At 42.1% G+C, this 20,089-nt stretch overlaps 2 long non-coding RNA genes across 2 annotated transcripts; both read left to right on the top strand.

Moving 5' to 3' along the window:
* The first annotated feature begins 488 nt into the window (after positions 1-488).
* On the top strand, positions 489-5,644 carry LOC141729068 (uncharacterized). Its single transcript, XR_012580316.1, has 4 exons — positions 489-2,925; positions 3,544-3,607; positions 4,310-4,385; positions 4,504-5,644. It is a non-coding gene; the product is annotated as an uncharacterized LOC141729068 (long non-coding RNA).
* Positions 5,645-16,066: 10,422 nt separating this feature from the next.
* LOC141729070 (uncharacterized) lies at positions 16,067-18,833 on the top strand. The gene is made up of 4 exons (XR_012580320.1): positions 16,067-17,472; positions 17,576-17,663; positions 18,542-18,611; positions 18,709-18,833. It is a non-coding gene; the product is annotated as an uncharacterized LOC141729070 (long non-coding RNA).
* Positions 18,834-20,089: the final 1,256 nt, after the last annotated feature.

Genomic DNA, 20,089 nt, shown 5'->3' with positions numbered 1-20,089 from the left:
TAATATAGAATATAAATTTATGTACAAATTGAGATTGATAAAGATAAATGTATAAGTAAGCAATATACATTAATGTACATTATAAATGCAAATAGGAATATAAAAATCAGACATAAGGATAAAACCTATTTAAATATTGTTTGAAAGAAAGGGTTGGGGTTTTTTTTTATTCCTATTGGGTTAGAGGCAGGGTTTTTATTTTAAATGATTTGAATGTAGATATTATTGGTATATATTTCTCAATATTGAGATATACAATCAAGATATAAATATATATATAAACACAAAATATAAGTAAATAGAGATAATAGGAAGAGATGTAATGGAGAATACAAATAACAGCATACGTAAGTATACATTTGAAATGTAAATGTGAATATGGACCTGAAAAATAGAATTTTAAAAAATATTGAAATACAGTTGAGAAGAAAGGGTTTTCTTTTTGGCTTTAACGTGGGTGGAGGCAGGGGTTTTATTTTAAATAATGGAAGTGCTACAGAAGTAAAAATCCTCACACAGAAAGATATAATAAATATATAAAGATCTGAATAAAAATACGAAAAAAAAATAGAAGTAATAGGAAGAGTTGTAACAGAGAATATAAATTTATAAATAAATGGGAAAATAGAAATGCAAAATCGAACACACATCAGTATAGAATTTAAATATAAATGTGGATCTAAATTTGAAAAATACTATTTAAAAAAAAAAATGAAATACAGTTGAAATGAAAGGGGTTTGTATTTGGCATGTATGGGTGGACGCAGGGATTTTATTTTGAATCCTGCAAGTGTTAGAGAAGTAAAAATCCTAAGAGAAATGTATACTTCCAATGTAAAAATAGGTATATTTCGCGCGGGGCCGAATTGTTCCGAAGAGCCGAGTGTTGCCGAAAAGAGCCGACTTGAGCCGAACAGAGTCGACTTGAGCCGAAGAGCCGAGTGTGGCCGAAGAGAGCCGACTTGAGCCGAAGAGCCGAGTGTAGCCGAAAACAGCCGAGTTTACACTAAGAGCCGAGGATAGCCGACTGGAATCGATAGCCGAGGGTAGCCGACACTGGCCGCATTTAGACAATGCGCCGAATGTGACCGAGTTTCGTCCAACCGTGCCGAGTTCGGCCGTAGAGCCGAACTGAAACGAGTTTAGACCAAGAGCCGAAGCAAGCCGAATTGAGCCGAGTTTCTTGAAACAGAACCGAAGGACGCCGCAGCGCTCTCCCTGCAGGTCTCCGGGGCACACGGCAGGGGGCGCTGTATAAAGTAAGTATAAAATATCAACTATCTATAAGAAGAAATAAAAGCTCTATGTCATGTGCAGCAGTAGAAAATTTCAGGCTCCCAGGGAATAAATAGTTTTCTTTACATCATTTTCGTTTTGCAGGTTTTTTTTACTCCCAGGTAGCCTGAAAGTTTCTACTGCTGCTTTTTTATTCTTAAGCTAGAAAGGAAAACCAAGATCAGAAACAGAAGAAAAGGAAAGGAAAAGGGAAGGAAAGGAAAGGAATCAGGAGCACCAGAGGGAAGGGAAGGGAAGGGGTGAAAAGCAGAGTGAAAAAAGAAAAAAGAGTTGGAGCGAAAAAGAGGGCATTCGGGAGGAGCGTTGCTGCCTCAGGTCCTTCCCCGCCCAGGGGCGAAGGACCCGTTTGATGCCCGGGAGGGACTGCAGCTCCCGGTGGCGGAGGACGGAGCAGTGGCTGTCAGCCCGAGACTACAACTCCCGGCAGGCCGTGCTGCCGGCGAGGCGTGTGACGCAACGGCTGGCGCGGCACCGGAGTGGCTGGCGTGCCAGGCGGCCGCGCGGGGCTGTGCGCGGGCAGCTCCCGGGCCCAGTCTCGCGCGGGACGGCGCTGCGGCTGCGACGCCGGAGGGGCGAAGCCTCCGTCTGGCCGCCCGCACGGAGCTGAGCAGCGCGGAAGGAGCGTCGGCCCGGTTCTTCGGCCTTACTCAGCGGTAGCGATGGCGGAGGGCGAGGCGGTGCTTTGCTGCCGCGGGCCGGGAGCTGCAGGAGCCGCCCCGGGCGAGCGGCGCCGGGCGCTCCCGCGGTCCCGGTGGGGCGGCTGCCCTCAGGCTGGCGGAGGCGCAGCAGCCCCCGAGCTGCAGCCGTCTCCCTCGGGCTGCTGCCGGTGCTGCGGGCGGAGGCGGCTCCGCCGCGTGTTGGGCGTTGCGAGCAGAGGGCGCTGCGATATCGCCGGAATGACTGGGCTGCTGCCTGCGCTAGTGCTCGAGGCTCTTTCTGCCATGCAAACGGATGGAGCGGCGCTGAGCGGTAAAGCCAGAGATGGCCGGGAGAATGCCCAGCGCAGGGAGCAGGCGGGCTGTATCCTTCCGATGGCACAGGTGCGATCTGCAAACTCATCCCCTTCTGCCCCTGCCCTCCCGAGCCCCAGGGAAAGTGCTTTCCAGCATTGTCGGGCTTCTGAAAGACAAAACTTGTGATTTGACACTAGCATCCAGAAAAGCTTTCTGTCTAGATTAGCAAATGCCTAAATTGTTCTTGGTTACATCCCATGACCGGTTTTAGGCAGTGACTTTATAGTGCTTTTAGGATTTTCTTGTACAAAGGTGAGAAAATAGGCAGGTCTGATAGTGGTTTCACTTTTTTTCTACTTCACGTTCCATGAGATTCTTTTATCCAAGCACTTGTTTTAAAATTGTACTGTAGGCGTTTATGGTTCACTTTTTTTTTCTTTGCAGCACCCGTGACTTTTTTTTTTCCCTAAATCGGGAGTAAATATAGCTGAGTAAAATGACCTTGGTTTTCTTCTTTCTTTTTCAACTGAGTTGTTTTTATTAAAAATCCTATTTGCCTATAGAAAAAGTGGGTATGTCCTGTAATATATCCTAGCTTTTCTTGTTTACAGGGTACTCAGAAAATATGTCTCCCTTAGAGTCCCACAGAAACGTTCTCAGTGCGATCTCTGTCAAGGTATGCATTTACAAATAAGTGATCCCTTTAGATATTTGACTGTGTACCTTTTCCTGTAATTCAGAGCTTGCGTTCCGTGGCTTTTATGATAAACCTATAAAACATGTAAAAATGGTTTTGCACGTCTTAATCGTTGCAGGCAGCACTAAGTGGATTTAGAGCCTGTTCTTGACCAGACAAAGGGAAAAAGTGTGACTTTGATGCTGAACTTGTCATTTTTCATTGGACTTGTCTTTAGTTATTTAGGAATAGAGAGAACTAGAAAAAGAGAGAAATAGAATTGGTTATTGAGCACTCCTCAAATGCTCACCGTGATTCAGTGCAGAGCCGAAGTGAAGGGTGATGGAACAGAGCTCTGTGCTTTAGAAGGAAATAAATTTAAACCTGACCTCCACACAGTGTCTCACTAACTTCTGTTGTTTTAAAATACAAAATACGTTTAGGAAGTGTTGGAAGTTAGTATTTTGGGAAAGAAATGGCAGTTCCACAGAACATTGCATTTAACAGAGGCTCTCGGAACGATTCATGTTGTAACTGCTGTCACTGCAATCGGTTGGTGGTTCAGCCTTGAAATGTGCACTTGCCCTTCTATAAAGCACTGTTTTGTTTGCCTTTCAGTGCTATGAGTCTTGATAAATTGGAGAAGAGCCCAAGAGAAGTTTTTCATCCCTTGATATAAAAGGTAGGAAGTGACTTTTTTTGGTTTGGTTCTTTTTCTTTATTATTTTCTGGAAATAAAAGTAATTAAGTATAGGTACGACTGGTTTGTTTCTTCCAGTAGCAGGTGATAATAATAGTAGTAGTAATAGTAAAAATAATAATAGAAATAATAATAATAATAGTAACGTAATACTACTGAAACTGTCTTTATCCATTGAACTGGCCATTTCAAATCAAAACTTGTAAACACAAATCCAACCATCATCCTTGTAGAATCTTTCACAGCAGTGGGCTAAAGATCCTGGTTTTGTTGACAGGATTTATCGGTTCTGGAAGAACAAGAGGGAAGTACAAGCCTAACTACTTCTAGCTCACAGACCCGTCCAGTGAATACAGCTTTGTATTTTGATGGGCTTGTGATGACTTTGAAATCGATTCCTCATTACAGTAAAAAAAAAAAAAAATGTTTTTTTGAACGTGACAGCAGAAATAACTTTCAGTACCAACTTAATAATAATAGATCACCAATTTAAGTTAAAAATTCATGCTATACTATCAGAATTTAAAGGTAAAATATTATGTATCAGGTGATGGTATAAAGTGTATGTTCTAATGTGTAGGATGTATGCAAAGATAGATACATACCTGAAAGTCCTTAGAGGAAACAAATTTTTATGTCTGCTGTTTGACTGTTTATCATACAATATTTGGTTTTATTTCCCAGGGATCGGTGAATTTTAACTTTGGAGTCCTCTGTGCTAAGGATGCTCGGCTTACAGATGATGAAATGTTCAGTAATGGTGAGTTTTTCACCTTCTCTTTAGTTGCTATGCTGATCTGAATAAGAAAAAAACAAAAGCAAGAGAAAAAAAATGGATGGTTTATTATTTTTTTACGCTGTTATGTTTGTTTCCTCAGTATTTGCTGCAGCTCTGCTTACCCAAACTTTGGGTTCCTTCTGTCCCACTGGGAGTCGCCCGATTTGGTTGCATCTGGTGAAACTCACCCTGAGACCTTGGAGAACCAGCTCAAACTACGTGAGAGCCATTTGCAGTTCTCTGCAGACACCTGGAGAATGGGTGATGCTTCTGAGGATCTGGCAAGTGTGCTTCTATCAAAACTCAGTCTGTGAAATTTCTGGGGAAAACCCTTCTGTGTACCGAAGGGTTCAAACTCTGGTGAGGATCCAGTTATCAGGTGCTCACCTGGATGGTTCCAGCTCTTAAAGCGAACACTTGTACTCTTGCCCTGTAGTTTATATCTATCGTATTTTTGTTATTTTGCAAGATTTTACGGCTTTGCAAAATATTGTGCATTTGACTCTTTGGAACCTGTCAGATCGTTCTTTGGTGCAGCACCACCTCATGGGACACTTGGCTGCTGTCCTGAAGGGGTTGGTCGTAAATCCTGGAGGGTTTATAAGTCTTCTGTCCCCAGGGAGCTATCGTGCTTTGTTTGCTTTTGTTCTGTTTGTTAGGCGCTGCTTCTCACTGGAAGTATGAATTTCAAACTACCCTGTTCTTTTTTTAACTGTTTTCCTGGTTCTCTCCCTACGGCAGGGAAAGACTCTCGTGTCCTTGTCGTCAGGCTCGGTGCTGTCCAAAAAGATACAGAGACTAAAACAATCCTAAGAAGCAAAATATGACTGCAGGGAAAACAAGCTGGAGAGAACAAAAGGTGGTATTGTTATCCTTACCCTCTATTAGAAACATCCACTGTGCTTTGATGCTGGTAGCTGCCAGGGGCTTGTCAGCTCTTTGTAGGCAGGTGTGGGTGTTCACTTGTAGGTTTTTTCTCTGGACAAGTCAATTCAATCTTTGCTAAGCTTATATTTGCAGATTACTCTCTAGCACAGTCCAGCATGACATTTTTGAATGTTGTAAAAATACCATGTTACTTGGAAATTGCTAATGATGAGAAGCCTTAGGGGAAAAAGAAGATTTCAGGGTTGGAAGATGTGAGAAGAATTTTGTGGGGATGTTAGACTGAAATAAAGTGCACTTGAAGCTGGACTGGCATGCTGGCAGATCCCCTATTAAAGAGTAGTGCTTAAATTAACCTGGGGGTTGCCCATTGTTTCTGTAGAAATCAATGTTTCCTGGTCTTCAGAAGTAAGCTGCTTTGAAAAGCTGGAAGGTGCAGTATAGTGACAATCCCCGTGCTTTGGATTAAAAGTAGATTTCAGAAGGGTGATAGGCTTTTGTCTTTTCCTAGAAGTCAATGTAATCCTATCGAGGAGTTTTTAATTCTGTGTTGCCATGTCATCCCTCAGAGCCCTGTCGTACTAATCGTCATACAGATACAAAACAAAAAATCAGACCCTGTCCCAGCCACTTGGAGCCCAGAACACGATTTCCTCGGGCTGCCATTTGTGCGCCATCGGTACTCACCGCGGAAGCGAGCCGGGGATGTTGCAGCTGTTGGGAACAAACCGCTTCTCGTCACACAGAAATGGAATTCGGACGACGCCTCGGCCAGCCCCTCTCTGCCGTCGTCTCCTGAATCTGCAGCAGAGCAGTTGCAGTCCGTCCGGGTACGTGTAATCCAGCTCCTGACGATCTGAGCACACGGAGCAGCGCTCAGCTGCCGTGGGGGCTCAGGGAAGGCAGAGTGTGCATTGTCATCTTCCTGAACCTACAGACAAATCAAAGTGAGAAGCCACAGGGTGGAAATCACTCGCATATATGCTAAATAAAACTTGCAGATTTATTTAAGAATTATTACTGCTTGTTCTTTTTTGTGCTTCTGTGCTTAGAAAACATCCCTATAAAATCAGTTCAATTCATCAGTTGAACCTTTGTTTGCAGACCCTCACTGAGCAGAATTTGTTGCAGACTCAGTGCACGCTGCGCTGGAGTGTGAGGAGCTCAGTGCACTGCCAGGAGTGTGAGGAGCTCATGTGTGCTACTTTTTGCTTTAGGACGCTCTAAGGTATTTATTCCTTTTGGGATACATGATGAGAATTCCCAAGAGAGGTAGTTATAAGGTATGATATTGGGAAAAAAGCCTGTGTGGTTGGAATGTTGTTGTTGTCAAAAGTTAATTTTTTCTTAGCCAGTAGTTAGCTTTTTGCTTTATTTTTGTGGTAGCAGTATTTTATTGTTTAAAAAATTGCTTCAAAATAACTTCGGTGGCTGGCCATCGGTACCTTGTTCAGATTTGCCTATTTGCTTGTAGCTAAAAAGTTCACATCTTGTTTATCATTCTATTTAAGAAACTGCTGTCCAGCCAACTAATAACGGAACATCTATCTGTCTGGGACACGGGGAGAGGATTTAGGTAATGTCTTTGTTTCCAGAAAAAAGTTCCAGTGTAGTTTCTAAATAGAGGAGAGGGGGGTGAAGACTCGGGGCTCTGATGCCGTTGGGGCACCCCAAGGTCCCCAGGAGAGGAAGCCCCACTGGGGTGCAGGAGCAGGTGTGTTCTCATGTAATCTAGAATAAATTATAAATATAAACATGAAAATTATAATCATGAAAATATTTTTTTAAATAGCTAAATAAAGCAGGTTGTTTTTATTTGTCAATAGGCAGGGTTTTGATTATAAAAATTATAAATACAAACAATATAAATGTAGAAATCTAAGTACAGGAATATATCATAAATAAATACAGATATATATATAAAGTTAGTTGTAGCAGTAGATATGACACATAATATAAATAATAATTTAAATACATTTCTAGAACTTTACATATATTATATATAATTAGTACACTGCATCAAAAGAAACTATAAATATGAATGGGAATATAATTATACTAAGTATAAAAATATTTCAATCTCGTTTAAAAGAAGGTTGTTTTTTGTATTTATTTGGTTAGAGACGGGGTTTTTATTTGGAATAATAGAAGTATTATAGAAGTATAAATCTAAATATAGAAATATACAATCTATAGAGAAAGATATTTGTAAAAACACGATCGAACGACGCCTCCTTCGGCCGAATGGAACGAGCTCAGCCGAAGCAAGGCGAGACCGGCCGAACCTGACGGCCTCGAGCGAACCGAGGCCAGGCTTGCGAGGCTGCCTGAACGGAGCCGAGCTCAGGCGAACCGAGCCCGCTGCTCTCGTGCGCGCTAATTAGCGCGAGTGCGGTCACCGCCTAATGAGCCCCACTAGGGGCAGAGCCGGGGGATCCAGTCCTCGTGGGAGCTTTTTAGGGCTTGATGTCCCTTTTAGATGTTGCGTTGTCAGTGCGGTCCCCTCAGTCTCAGCGCTGGGGACGACTCCCGCGGTCAGGGCGAGAGGGGCTCCGCATCTCTGCAGGCTCAGCACTTGGCTCCTCACATCCAGACATCACCTTAGTCTCTCAATTCGTAATTGGCTCGTTGTTTTTGGGGTTTTCTCGTTGCATTTCGAGTCGGGGTCCCAGAAAGCATTCTGGACTTTGGAGTCACTTTGCATAACCCCCCCCCACCCTCTCAGGTGTCTTCCCTATGTTGTAAGAGAGCACAGCCTCGGGGGAAATGTCCACCGCACACAGCCAGGCTTTTTACTAATACAAAAGAAGAGATAAGCCTCAACGACCCGGTATTACAATAACAAAGCACTAAGTATCCTGGCAGAGACCGACCTGATGGCGTCCCTGCAACTCCGTCTCACAAAAAAAATATTAACTGAATTTTTGTTCATAACATGAGCCTTGAGGTGAGCGTGTATCATTGCCGGCTTGGGATTGAATGAAATGCACTAAGTAAACCAGCGCTGGGGAGGGAGGCAGGGAAAGCCTCTCTTAACGTTTACCAATTCTTCCGTCAAACTCATCACGGCAGGACAGGGTGAAGACTGAAAGCGTAAGAAGATGTGGAGGGAAACAGAGAATCTGACAGGAGCATCGAACGCACAAGTGCACGAATTTCGCTTTTTGCTTGGATGTAAACTCAGAAGTTGTAAGGAATTTGGGAAAGGGACATTTCAGAAGGAGAAGGAGGAGAAGAAGTTGTTGTTACAGTCCTGGCAAAATCTTTTGTTCTAGCTAATAAAAGAAGTTAGTTTAGAAAACAAAAAGAAAAAAAAATGTAGTTTTTCTTTACTTGACTATTATATTCATTGGTGGTATATGGTGTGTTGTTTTATTTCTTGGTATTATTAACTCAGTGTAAGTTGTTTTTTGAGTGAACTAACTTTCTGGATGGGTTGGTTTGTATTTGAGGCAGGATTGATTTCAATAGGTTTCTTTCACAGACTTGTGATAGGTATTACTGGGGTTTTGGCTTTGTTTACTGTATGCATAAACATCCAGCTTTGGTTGGGCCAGGTGGGCTGCCGGAGTTTGTGGGTGTGAATTTATTCGATGGCTTTGGTTAAATGCAGTGTTTAATTTTTGACAGGTTTTTCAATGTAGTGGTTTTAAGGTGGTTTTTAGAATTGATTGTATGGTTTGATGTTGTTTATAGTTGCTGTCCGGTAAGGGATGTGGTGTGAGTACTTGAACGTTATGGTTTTGGTTTTCCTAAGTTCCGTTTTCTTTCTGGTTCGATAGGTTTTTTTAGTTTTATTTTTGGTGCCAGGGGTATTCACGTGGTGGGTTTTTATAGGCAATATGTTTTTTAATTTGGGTAGTGATATTTTTTAGTATTTTAACAGTTTAGATTTTTTATTTTTATGCTTTGAATTAGTTTTCTTTTAATTTTAAATTAAGTTTTATAGATTATTGGTTTTTATTTGTGCATTAGCATAAAGGTAGAGCTTTGGGGGCTTCTTTTAGTACTGTTTAGGGTCAGTTGTACAGTTTTGAGTCTAGTGAGTTGGTTTGATTTAATTTTAGTGGGTGTTTGTTTTTCTTAGCAGTTGTGTCATTTTCAAGGTGTATTTGAGGTTCTTGGGGTTTTTGAGATACTGGTTTAGGAGGACGTTTATGATGAGCATGTGCGCAGGTTTTGGGCTAGTTGAAGTGGGATTTAAAATTTATTTTGGGTTAGGTTTATTTGAGTGTTTATGAGGGTTCAATGTTGTGGGATGTTTGTTCCGTTAGTGATAAAAATAGGTTTTGTTTTGATGTGCTGCGATGGGATGAGCGTGTGCTGCGTGCCGGTGCTGACAAAGGTACGGTATTGTTGTGGCTTATTTATATGGTTTAATATAGAGATGAAAATAGAAATAAATATACATTTAAAAAGAAATATAACATTAGAGTGGTAAACATAAATATAGAGAACAGATACATATATAAAACTATAATTCATGGTATGGAATTGTAAGATATTATCATATAGATAAATGATAGTCTATTATATATATGCACAAAGATATATAAATATAGATTGTAAATATAAAAATAGTTAAATATAGTTAAATTGGGGGTTTTATTAGGTTGTAGACCTGTTTTTATTAATAAATCATATAAATAGAAAAAAATAAAAATTCAGATACAAATATATAGGGAAATACAAATATCTATAAATATTGATATTAAATAAATCCAAGTAAAAGAAATATACAATACAGAAATTTTCTATCTATGCTTATATTAGAGGGCATTCTCCCTAAGATATATATAATAGCTATGAATATAATGAATAAAAATTATCAATCTAAATATGATTATAATTTTGAAAGATAAAGTTACTTGTTAAATTTTAAATGTGGTTGAAATAAAGAAGTGTCCTTGGTTTTGATTTGGTTAGAGGCAGGAGTTTTATTTTAAATAATAGAAGTGTTATAGAAATGTGAATCTTAAGATAGAAATAGATAATAAATATATAAAGGGAGATTGCTAAACTATGACTACAAATTGAACTATAAATATAGGTAAGTAATATGAAGAGTTGTAGTATAGAATAGAAATAAGATGATACGGCAATATAAATTATAAATGGGAATATAAATATAAAAATAGGTAAGTATAGTTTAAAAGAAAGGGAATTTTTTGGCTTTTATTTAAGTAGAGGCAGGGGTTTTATTTTAAATAAGTGTTACAGAAGTAAAAATCTTGACGCAGAAATATATAATCAATGTATAAAAATATGTATAAAAATATATAACTGCTCGCATCAGATGTAATATAGAATATAAATTTATGTACAAATTGAGATTGATAAAGATAAATGTATAAGTAAGCAATATACATTAATGTACATTATAAATGCAAATAGGAATATAAAAATCAGACATAAGGATAAAACCTATTTAAATATTGTTTGAAAGAAAGGGTTGGGGTTTTTTTTATTCTTACTGGGTTAGAGGCAGGGTTTTTATTTTAAATGATATGAATGTAGATATTATTGGTCTATATTTCTCAATATTGAGATATACAATCAAGATATAAATATAGATATAAACACAAAATATAAGTAAATAGAGATAATAGGAAGAGATGTAATGGAGAATACAAATAACAGCATACGTAAGTATACATTTTAAATGTAAATGTGAATATGGACCTGAAAAACAGAATTTTAAAAAATATTGAAATACAGTTGAGAAGAAAGGGTTTTCTTTTTGGCTTTAACGTGGGTGGAGGCAGGGGTTTTATTTTAAATAATGGAAGTGCTACAGAAGTAAAAATCCTCACACAGAAAGATATAATAAATATATAAAGATCTGAATAAAAATACGAAAAAAAATAGAAGTAATAGGAAGAGTTGTAACATAGAATATAAATTTATAAATAAATGGGAAAATAGAAATGCAAAATCGAACACACATCAGTATAGAATTTAAATATAAATGTGGATCTAAATTTGAAAAATATTATTAAAAAAAAAAAATGAAATACAGTTGAAATGAAAGGGGTTTGTATTTGGCATGTATGGGTGGACGCAGGGGTTTTATTTTGAATCCTGCAAGTGTTAGAGAAGTAAAAATCCTAAGAGAAATGTATACTTCCAATGTAAAAATAGGTATATTTCGAGCGGGGCCGAATTGTTCGGTAGAGGCGAAGAGCCGAGTGTGGCCGAACAGAGGCGACTTGAGCCGAAGAGCCGAGTGTGGCCGAAAAGAGCCGAGTTTACCCGAAGAGCCGTGTGTAGCCGAAAACAGCCGAGTTTACACCAAGAGCCGAGGATAGCCGACTGGAATCGATAGCCGAGGGTAGCCGACACTGGCCGCATTTAGACAATGCGCCGAATGTGACCGACTTTAGCCCAAGCGTGCCGAGTTCGGCCGAAGAGCCGAAGCAAGCCGAATTGAGCCGAGTTTCTTGAAACAGAACCGAAGGACGCCGCAGCGCTCTCCCTGCAGGTCTCCGGGGCACACGGCAGGGGGCGCTGTATAAAGTAAGTATAAAATATCAACTATCTATAAGAAGGAATAAAAGCTCTATGTCACGTGCAGCAGTAGAAAATTTCAGGCTCCCAGGGAGTAAATAGTTTTCTTTACATCATTTTCGTTTTGCAGGTTTGTTTTACTGCCAGGTAGTCTGAAAGTTTCTACTGCTGCTTTTTTATTCTAAAGCTAGAAAGGAAAACCAAGATTAGACATACAGGGAAAGAAAGAAAGAAAAGGAAAACAAGAAAATAAGGAAAGGAACTGAAAGGAAGAAAGAAAGAAAGAAGGATAGGAAGGCAGGAAGGAAGGAAGGCAGGCAGGCCAAAGGAAAAAAACGAAGGAGGGCAAGGAGAAAGACAGGGAAAAAAAAAAAAAAAGACGAAAAAAAGAAAAAAAAAGACGAAAAAAAGAAAAAAAAAAGGATAAAGACTTCGAGATGCGCAAGAAAAAACCCAGAAAAAATCCCCAAGATGGGCAAGAAGAAACGAAGAAAAGAACCCAAGAAATGCCAGAAAAAGTCAAGGAAAAAGGGAGTAAAAGCCCCAAGAAACAAGGCAAGAAAGAGAGGCAATAGAGGCCACAAAAAAGGCAAGAGAAAACCCAAGCAATGCCAGGAAAAGGTACGAAAATGGTTCTGCCAGGTGCGATCAAGGTGAGCGGGTTCAGTCTCAGGTACAGGAGATGAACAAGTGTCAGATTAGCTCGGGGCACTGCTGTGCAATGCAGCCGTGACAGGATTTGTGTTTAAATCTAGTTTAAAAAAATTGGGGATTGTTTGGCTTTTATTGGGGTATAGGCTGGAGATTTCATAAAAGGTATAAAAATAGAAATCCAATTATATCCTATATATCTCGATATCGATAAATATTTAATATACGTAAATATAAGTAAAAGAAATATGTTGTGTAAAAAGAATATATCCATTATTATATAAAAGGTATTCTCTCCAATCTATAAGATATCTATAAATATAATAAATGAAAATTACAAATGTAAATGTGAATAGAATTACGACAAACAAAATAATTTTTAAAATTTTAAGTGTGGTTTAAATAAAGGGGTGTCTGTGGTTTTTCTTTCGTTAGAGGCAGGGGTTTTATTTTAAATAATATAAGTACTATAGAAATCTAAATCGGCATAGAGAAATATATAATAAAAATCTAAAGATGTAATACTAAACTATGAATTTAAAAAGAAATAGAAATAGAAATCTATGTAAGTAACATGAAGAGATGTAATATACAATATAGTAAATATTATACAGTAATATAAATTCTAAATTTAAAAGCGAATATAAATATGACAAATAGATGATGGGGGCTCGGAGCAGCCCAGGTGTGAGTGTGAGGATGATGAGGGGCTCGGAGCAGCCCAGGTGTGTGTGTGAGGATGATGAGGGGCTCGGAGCAGCCCAGGTGTGAGTGTGAGGATGATGGGGCTCGGAGCAGCCCAGGTGTGAGCTGTGAGGATGATGAGGGGGTGGCTCTTGCCGGGGCGAGGCGGTTTTAACGGGGGGAGAGTTTGCCTCTGTACATTTTTGCATGGAGCTGCTGAGTGGAGGGGTTTGTGCCGAGGGACGAATCTTTGTGCCGGGGAGCAGCAGCCGAGCAGGTGAGCCCGTGTGGGTTTGGAGCGGGGAATTTTGTCCTTCCCCTTTGCAATTTCATCTTGCCAGTCCCTCCCCGCTTCCCCAGGAGCAGAAATGGAGCTTATGAGGACGAAAGGGATTAAGGAGGAGGAAGCAGCTCCTCTTCTTTTATTGTCTGCGTTTGAACTGAGGGGATCCCTCTTCACTTGTGGTTTTAAGGGCGTTGATTGCAGGAAAAGCTGCCTTTTCCAGGCTGTTGGGGGTATCCCGGGGGTGACAGGGAATCCCTGCGTTCTATTTGAAGGGGAATGGGAAAAGTATTCTTGTGGTGTTATGGGTTTGGTTTGAAGGCAGCCACCCCATTTTCATCACCCTAGGGTTGAAATGGAGGGGGCAGCCGCGGTGTCCCTCCTTTTCAAGGGTTTGAATGGAGGTGGAAATGGCCCTTTGCCATCAGTCGAAGGCTTTCATTTGAGGAGCGCCCCTTCTTTTGTGCTCTCGTAGGGGACGAACGTGAAGGGGAGAGGACACTTCTTTGCCCTTGTTGAAGGGAGGCGAGCCCCGCCTGCGGCGTCAGTTTCGGGGTTCGGTTGCGGGAAGCTGCAGCTGTGGCAGCGTTTGCAGGGCTGCAAGGGGGCCGTGCCGCTGCATGGGAGGGCGCTTGTGGTGGCCGCGGCCCGGGCCGGAACGTTGCCGCTCGGGAGCGGCGCTGGCACGGCCCGGGCAGCTGCCGGGGCGCACGGGGGATTTGGCGCGGCCGGGCCGGCCAAGGGCGGCGGTGGCGGAGCCGCGCCGGGCCGGCCAAGGGCGGCAGAGGCGGCGCGGGCGCTGCTGCGGCGGCCCGGGCGGTGCCGGCCGCTCCGGCCGCTCCGGGCGCGGGGCTCGGGCGCCGCCGCCACCCCCGGGCCCGGTGCCGGCCCCGCCGGGCAGGGGCAGCGGGCGCGGCTCTCCGGGCCGGCGCCGGCCCCGCGTGCCGGAGGAGCCGCCGGAGGAGCCGGTCTCCTGGCGGGAGCCGCGCTCCGTCCGGGGCCGGCAGCGAGCGCGGGCTTCGGCTGCTCGCGGTGCTGGGGCGGGGCCGCGGTTCGGAGGCGCTTTTTCGGCATTGATTGCATCGCTGTGTTCGGTTTGCAGCGGGGGTACGCTAAGGGCTACGATTCTTCCTGAGTGCTGCGGTTCTCGGTGCCGGTGGGGATGATAAAGGTTCGTTTCGGATTGGGTTTCGTAGTCGGATATGGTTTTTTTGCCGGGGTATTATGTTTAGAAAGGCGCGCAATGGTTTTTACGGGTCGTAGCGCGAAGCAGCGGTTCGGATTTTAATTCTGTTGAGGTGGCTTTTATTGGCGTGAGCGGGTAGTGTTTGTTTCGGTGGGCTTTTGAGGTAGCGTCGTGTCGTTCATAGCAGCGGGTTTTTAATCTCGAGAATTGCATGTGTGTTTATCGTCTTCCAGGGCTTTTATTTATTTGGTTTGTTTGATTGTAGTGTATGTTTTATGGTTGCGGGTAATTTGGGAGACATTGTTTATGGTTACGTTTGTCTTTAGTCTTTGTGTTTGTTTCTAGGTGTTATTTTTATTTTGATATCTTGAGGCACTATGGGTTTATTCCGTTGGGAATAATATTTTTGTTGAAAATGAAAGTTTATTCGGTTTTGGGGCTTTTTTTGTTGTTGGTTTTTTTTTTATTATTTTTGTTGTTGTTGTTGTTCTTTCATGTATTTGATTGTTGTTCATCGGTTTTATTTTGGGAATCTGGGTATTTATATGGTGGATCTTTTCAAGTAGTATTGAGTAGTTGTTTTCTTAGTTTTTAGACCTTGAGATTTTTTCTATTTCGTTAAGTAGTTCGGCTGTTATTTTTACAGAGGATTGGTTATTCTTTGAGTTAGTGTAGAGGTAGAATTTTGTTTATTTTTTTTTAGTAACCTTCAGGGTCAGTGGCACTGTTTGTAGTTTAGTAGGTTGGTTTGATTTCGTTTTTTAGTAGTTGTTGTAATTTGCTGTGCGTGTTTCTATAGGGTTTTCTTTTATCTTGGTTCCATTTTTCGGATATGATGAGAATTTGTTATTGAAAAGAGTGTTTTGTGGTTTTTTGGCTGGCAGATTTTTGGCTGTTGGAGGTATCTTGATGTTTTTCGAAGATATTGCTGGCAATTCAATGCTCTTTGTATTGTAATTTTATTTAGGAATTGGATTTCTAATGTAATATTATAACTACATTTAAACAAAACAGATGTGTGGAAATGGGAATAAACCTCTCTTGTTTTTATATATTTGATCTTTTTTTAAAATTTTACTTGTAACATAAGTTATTATATGTTACAATAAGATATTATCTTTTTTAATTAGAGTATTGTGTGTATTTATAGATATGTAGATAGAGAATATAAATATAGACACAACCCAACTCAAATATAAATATAGAAATGTGTTTCAAATATATGCAGGTATACATAAAATTTTTAAATAATTGTAAATATAAAATAACATCAATTGATACTACGCATAATACAAGTAATACTGTATATATCTTTTTTAGTATATTATAGGAAATAGATATAAAATAGATATATCAATTGATGTACTATACTTATAAAACAAATGATAGATATGATAATTATAATTATAAAAGTATTTTTCAAGTAGTTGAAAATAAAGGATGGTTTTGTTGTTTTTCATTTGGCAAAAGCAGGGGTTTTAGTATAAAAATTATAAATACAAATAATATAAAGGTAGAAGTCTAAGTATATAAATATATCATAAATAGCTAAAGATTAATATAAAAATTAAAAATAAAGGAAAAAACAAGGTTTAGCAGTAGATATGATACGTAATTTAATAAATAATTTCTCTCTATTATTTGAGCAGGATACATATTATATATATTCTAAATATAATGCATCAATATAAACTAGAAATATAAATGTGTATATAGTCATGCAAGCTCTAAATATAACAATATTTCAGTATAGTTTAAAAGAAGGGTTTTCTGGTATTTATTTAGTTAGAATTGGATTTTTTTTTAAATAATAAAAGTATTTTAGAAATGTAGTTTTAAGCTATAGAAGAACTATATAAGAACTATACAATTAATAGAGAAAGATATTTATAAAAACACAGGGAAATACATATAAACAATAGGAATAGACAGAATATATTGTATAAATTACATGCTACATCAATGTTCACTATAAATATGCGTGTGACTATAAATATGAAAAATAGAAATAAAACTTTTATTTAAACATGGCTTTAAATCAAGGGGGCTTGTTTGACTCTTGCTCGATAGGAGGCAGGTTTTTGGCATTTATTTCAGAGCAGTTTTTGTCTGGGGTCGCCCCTGTTCTTTTTTGCCGCCTTCGCTGCCCGCAGCCCCGAGGCGCGCTGCGCCCCCGTCTGGGGCGGGCGGCAGTGCTGCCTCCTTGTGGGCAGAGCGCGGTACTGCAGCTGTGAGCCGACAGGCAGCCGAGAGGCCGCCGTGTTGGGAGTGGCGTGTCGCGGGTGTCTCGGACTGGCTTGACCTTCTCAAAATGGCGGCCAAAAAGGCGGAGAAAATAGCACACCCCGGTGAGTCTGCCCCCCTGTGTCCAAAGGGCGGTACTGCACCCCCCGAGCCAGCGCCTTGCCTCTCGCCGCTGGGTGCCGGGGGCGGCGGAAGGACGCGGCTGCCGAGCGAAGGAAGTGCGAGGGGCGGGAGCGAGCGGCATCGGAACAGGGCTGCAGCCCCCGGGCCCGCGCCCGCCACGCTCCAGGCGCTGGGAGCGACCGCGGGCCGGACAATTCCGGCGGGGCGGCCCCGGGCAGGCGGCGCAGGAGGCGGAGCGGGGCCGTGGCTCTCGCCGCCGTCGCTGCCGCCAGCTTTGGAAGGTCGGGCCGGGCGCCCGTCCCGTCCCGCCGGCTCCCGGTCTCTGTAAACTCCTCTGTGGCTTCGCAGGTCCGTGCTGGAGAGTGGGAGAAAGGGCCCTGCTGGTTGCCGTGTCCTCGGTGGGCAGCGAGCTCTGACCTTGGCCGGATGGGCTGCTGAGTAATGGAACAATGGGGATGCGCTTTTATGTATTTAGTGACCTTTACAGATTTCTCCCCCTGCTTCAGGTGAGCGTGCATCATTGCAGGCTTGGGATTGAGTGAAATGCGCTGAGGAAACCAGCTATGGGGAGGGAAATGCTCTGTTAACATGTGCCTGTTCTTCTGTCAGACTCATCACAGCAGGACAGCATGAAGACTGAAAGTGTAAGAAGATGTGGAGGGAAAGAGAGAATCTGACAGGAGCATTGAACGCACAGGTGCACGAATTCTGCTTTTGGATTGGATTTAAACTCAGAAGTTGTAAGGAATTTGGGAAGGAGAAGGGACATTTCAGAAGGAGAAGGAGTTGTTGTTACAGTCCTGGCAAAATCTTTTGTTCTAGCTGATAAAAGAAGTTAGTTTAAATTAAAAAAAGATTGAAATGTGGGGTTTTTTTCCTTCACTATTATATTCATTGGTGGTATATGGTGTGTTATTTCTTGGTATTATTAACTCTGTGTAAATTGTTTTTTGAGTGAAGCTAACTTTCTGGATGGGTTTTCAGGTAGGAATAGATGGTATTTCAGGTAGGATTAATTTCAATAGGTTTCTTTCATAGACTTCTCATAGGTATTACTGGGATTTTGGTATTGTTTACTGTATGTATAAACATACAGATTTGGTAGGGCCAGCTGGGCTGCTGGAGTTTTGGGTGTGAATTTATTAGATGGCTTTGGTTAAATACAGAATAATTATGTAAGTTAACAGCAAATGACCCAATTTATCCAGCTATGCTACCTAAACACAAAGTTTTATGTCTTACCAGTTTTCTGTTCTTCTGCTCCAAGTAGCTGTTGCAAAAAAGAAAGCACTGTTATTTTTGTGAAGAGTTTTCTTCTATAACAAGCCCTTTACTCCCCTTGAATCTGAGTGGCCAAACAGCTGCAGCTGTTCTGAGGGCTTTTACACCTGGGAGGATTTGCCCCCTCCCTTTTCCTGGGTGCCATGGGAACGAGAGGCGGGCACCATCGGGGGTATATTAACCCCAGCCTTGGCCGAGGGGCTTCATTCCCTCTCTGGGGTGTGCTGGGGTAGGAGTTCTCCTCTCATTTCAGTGAAAAGGCTCTTTCAGCTCATCTCAGCTTGTTTCCAGCAGGTGTTTCTGGGCATCTAAAGCAGCAGAGGCTTGGAAGAGACTGTGAAGAAAACAGCATGGAATACAGGGAGTATGTAGGTTCACAATTTTGGGTTTTGTGTTTAGGGGTGTTAAAGCACCTTTGTAATTTCTGGTTTTGTTCTTGGTTTGTTTTTTATGGTTTTTAGGAGGAGCACGCCTTTCAGAGATTCCAGGTTGTGTCAAGGACAACACTTTTTGCAGCAGATTCATCGTGTCTCAGGAGGGATCTGCCCAGTGTCAAGGATGATGTTTGAGATTGAGGCTTCAGGTGAGTTGAGGATTGTGAGTGGGAGAGGGAGGGTGAGCAGGTATCCAGTTAGGAGTTCTTGGGAGGGGGTTTGCAGGCAGCAGGGTGAGAAAGGGTGTTTATTTGTTTATTTGAGGGCCCCCCTCCCCACAAGGCTTCTAGCAGAGGCATTCCCATGTCTTAGAGCACACAGAGTCATCCAGTGCACTCACAGGAATGCCATTTAACTTTGCCTTTCTCTAACCCAGGTGCCAGCCCTAATAAAGGCCACAGCCTTGGAATCAGGATGAAGCTGGAGCCTGAGGGAGCCAGGCACACTCAGGAGAGGGCAAGTAGCTGACTGGCTGGGATTTGGCCCACATAACTCTGGACTCATTCTTTGGTTTTGGTTTTCTTTATTGTAGCTGACCGAGAGGCTCACAGGCCATCACGAGGCTCTCTGAAGCAGACTCATTTCAGGTGCAACGTGGATTCCCATCACCGATCATCCAAAAGATAAGTTGGGAGCCACGGCCTGGAGATGGGGGCGTAGCAGGTTGGGAGTTCTTGGGACAGATTTAAAAATTAGCGGAGGGAAAAGCAAACTTGTCCAAGGGCCTCTTAGGACAGCTAAAGGGAGAGGCTCTACTTTTGATGGCAGCTTTCAGGCGGGCAGTGCAGAACAGCTCTGGTTTGTGTCGTGGTTTCCGGTGTGCCGTGTTCCCTAGTGTGTCTTTGGGGTCCCTTTTGCCTTCTTCCCTCGAGGCCCTCACCACAAGCATGATGTGTGGTGTTTGATGTCCCCCTGTTTGTCACGTTCTGTGTCACGGGTGTCTGCACACATATGGGTGCCGGAGCTGTTCTGCCCTGCCGCATGGCCAGCTGCAATGGGACAAGCCCTGGGGAGTGTAAATTTGTAATGGGGGCTGTACTTGGGCTCTAGATGCTATTCCTAGATGGATCTGAGGTCTTTGCAGCTTGTGAGTTATCCTGGTGGTGTTTGACACATGTTCTAACTTTCTTTCAGGTGCAGATGCATTGCATCCATGGCAGAGGGTCAGAGTTAGCAGGTGCCGGGCCTTCCTAGGAGCAGGGTGAGTAGCAGACTTGTGGGGTTTTGGCCGATGCGGTGCCAAGATCAGGCACTGATGTTTGGTTCTCTTTACTCTAGCTGTCTGAGAGACACCAGCCCGGTGACAGCAGGACCTTCCCAGCTGACGAGGTGGCCTTTCTTTGCACCTGACACGGACTGGCATCGCCAGATGTCTGAGAGATAAGTAGAGGGCCATGACCCACAGAGG

Source organism: Zonotrichia albicollis, chromosome 5 (assembly GCF_047830755.1).
Source record: "Zonotrichia albicollis isolate bZonAlb1 chromosome 5, bZonAlb1.hap1, whole genome shotgun sequence".
NCBI classification, from domain to species: domain Eukaryota; kingdom Metazoa; phylum Chordata; class Aves; order Passeriformes; family Passerellidae; genus Zonotrichia; species Zonotrichia albicollis.
This window is presented reverse-complemented; position numbering and strand designations above follow the sequence as displayed.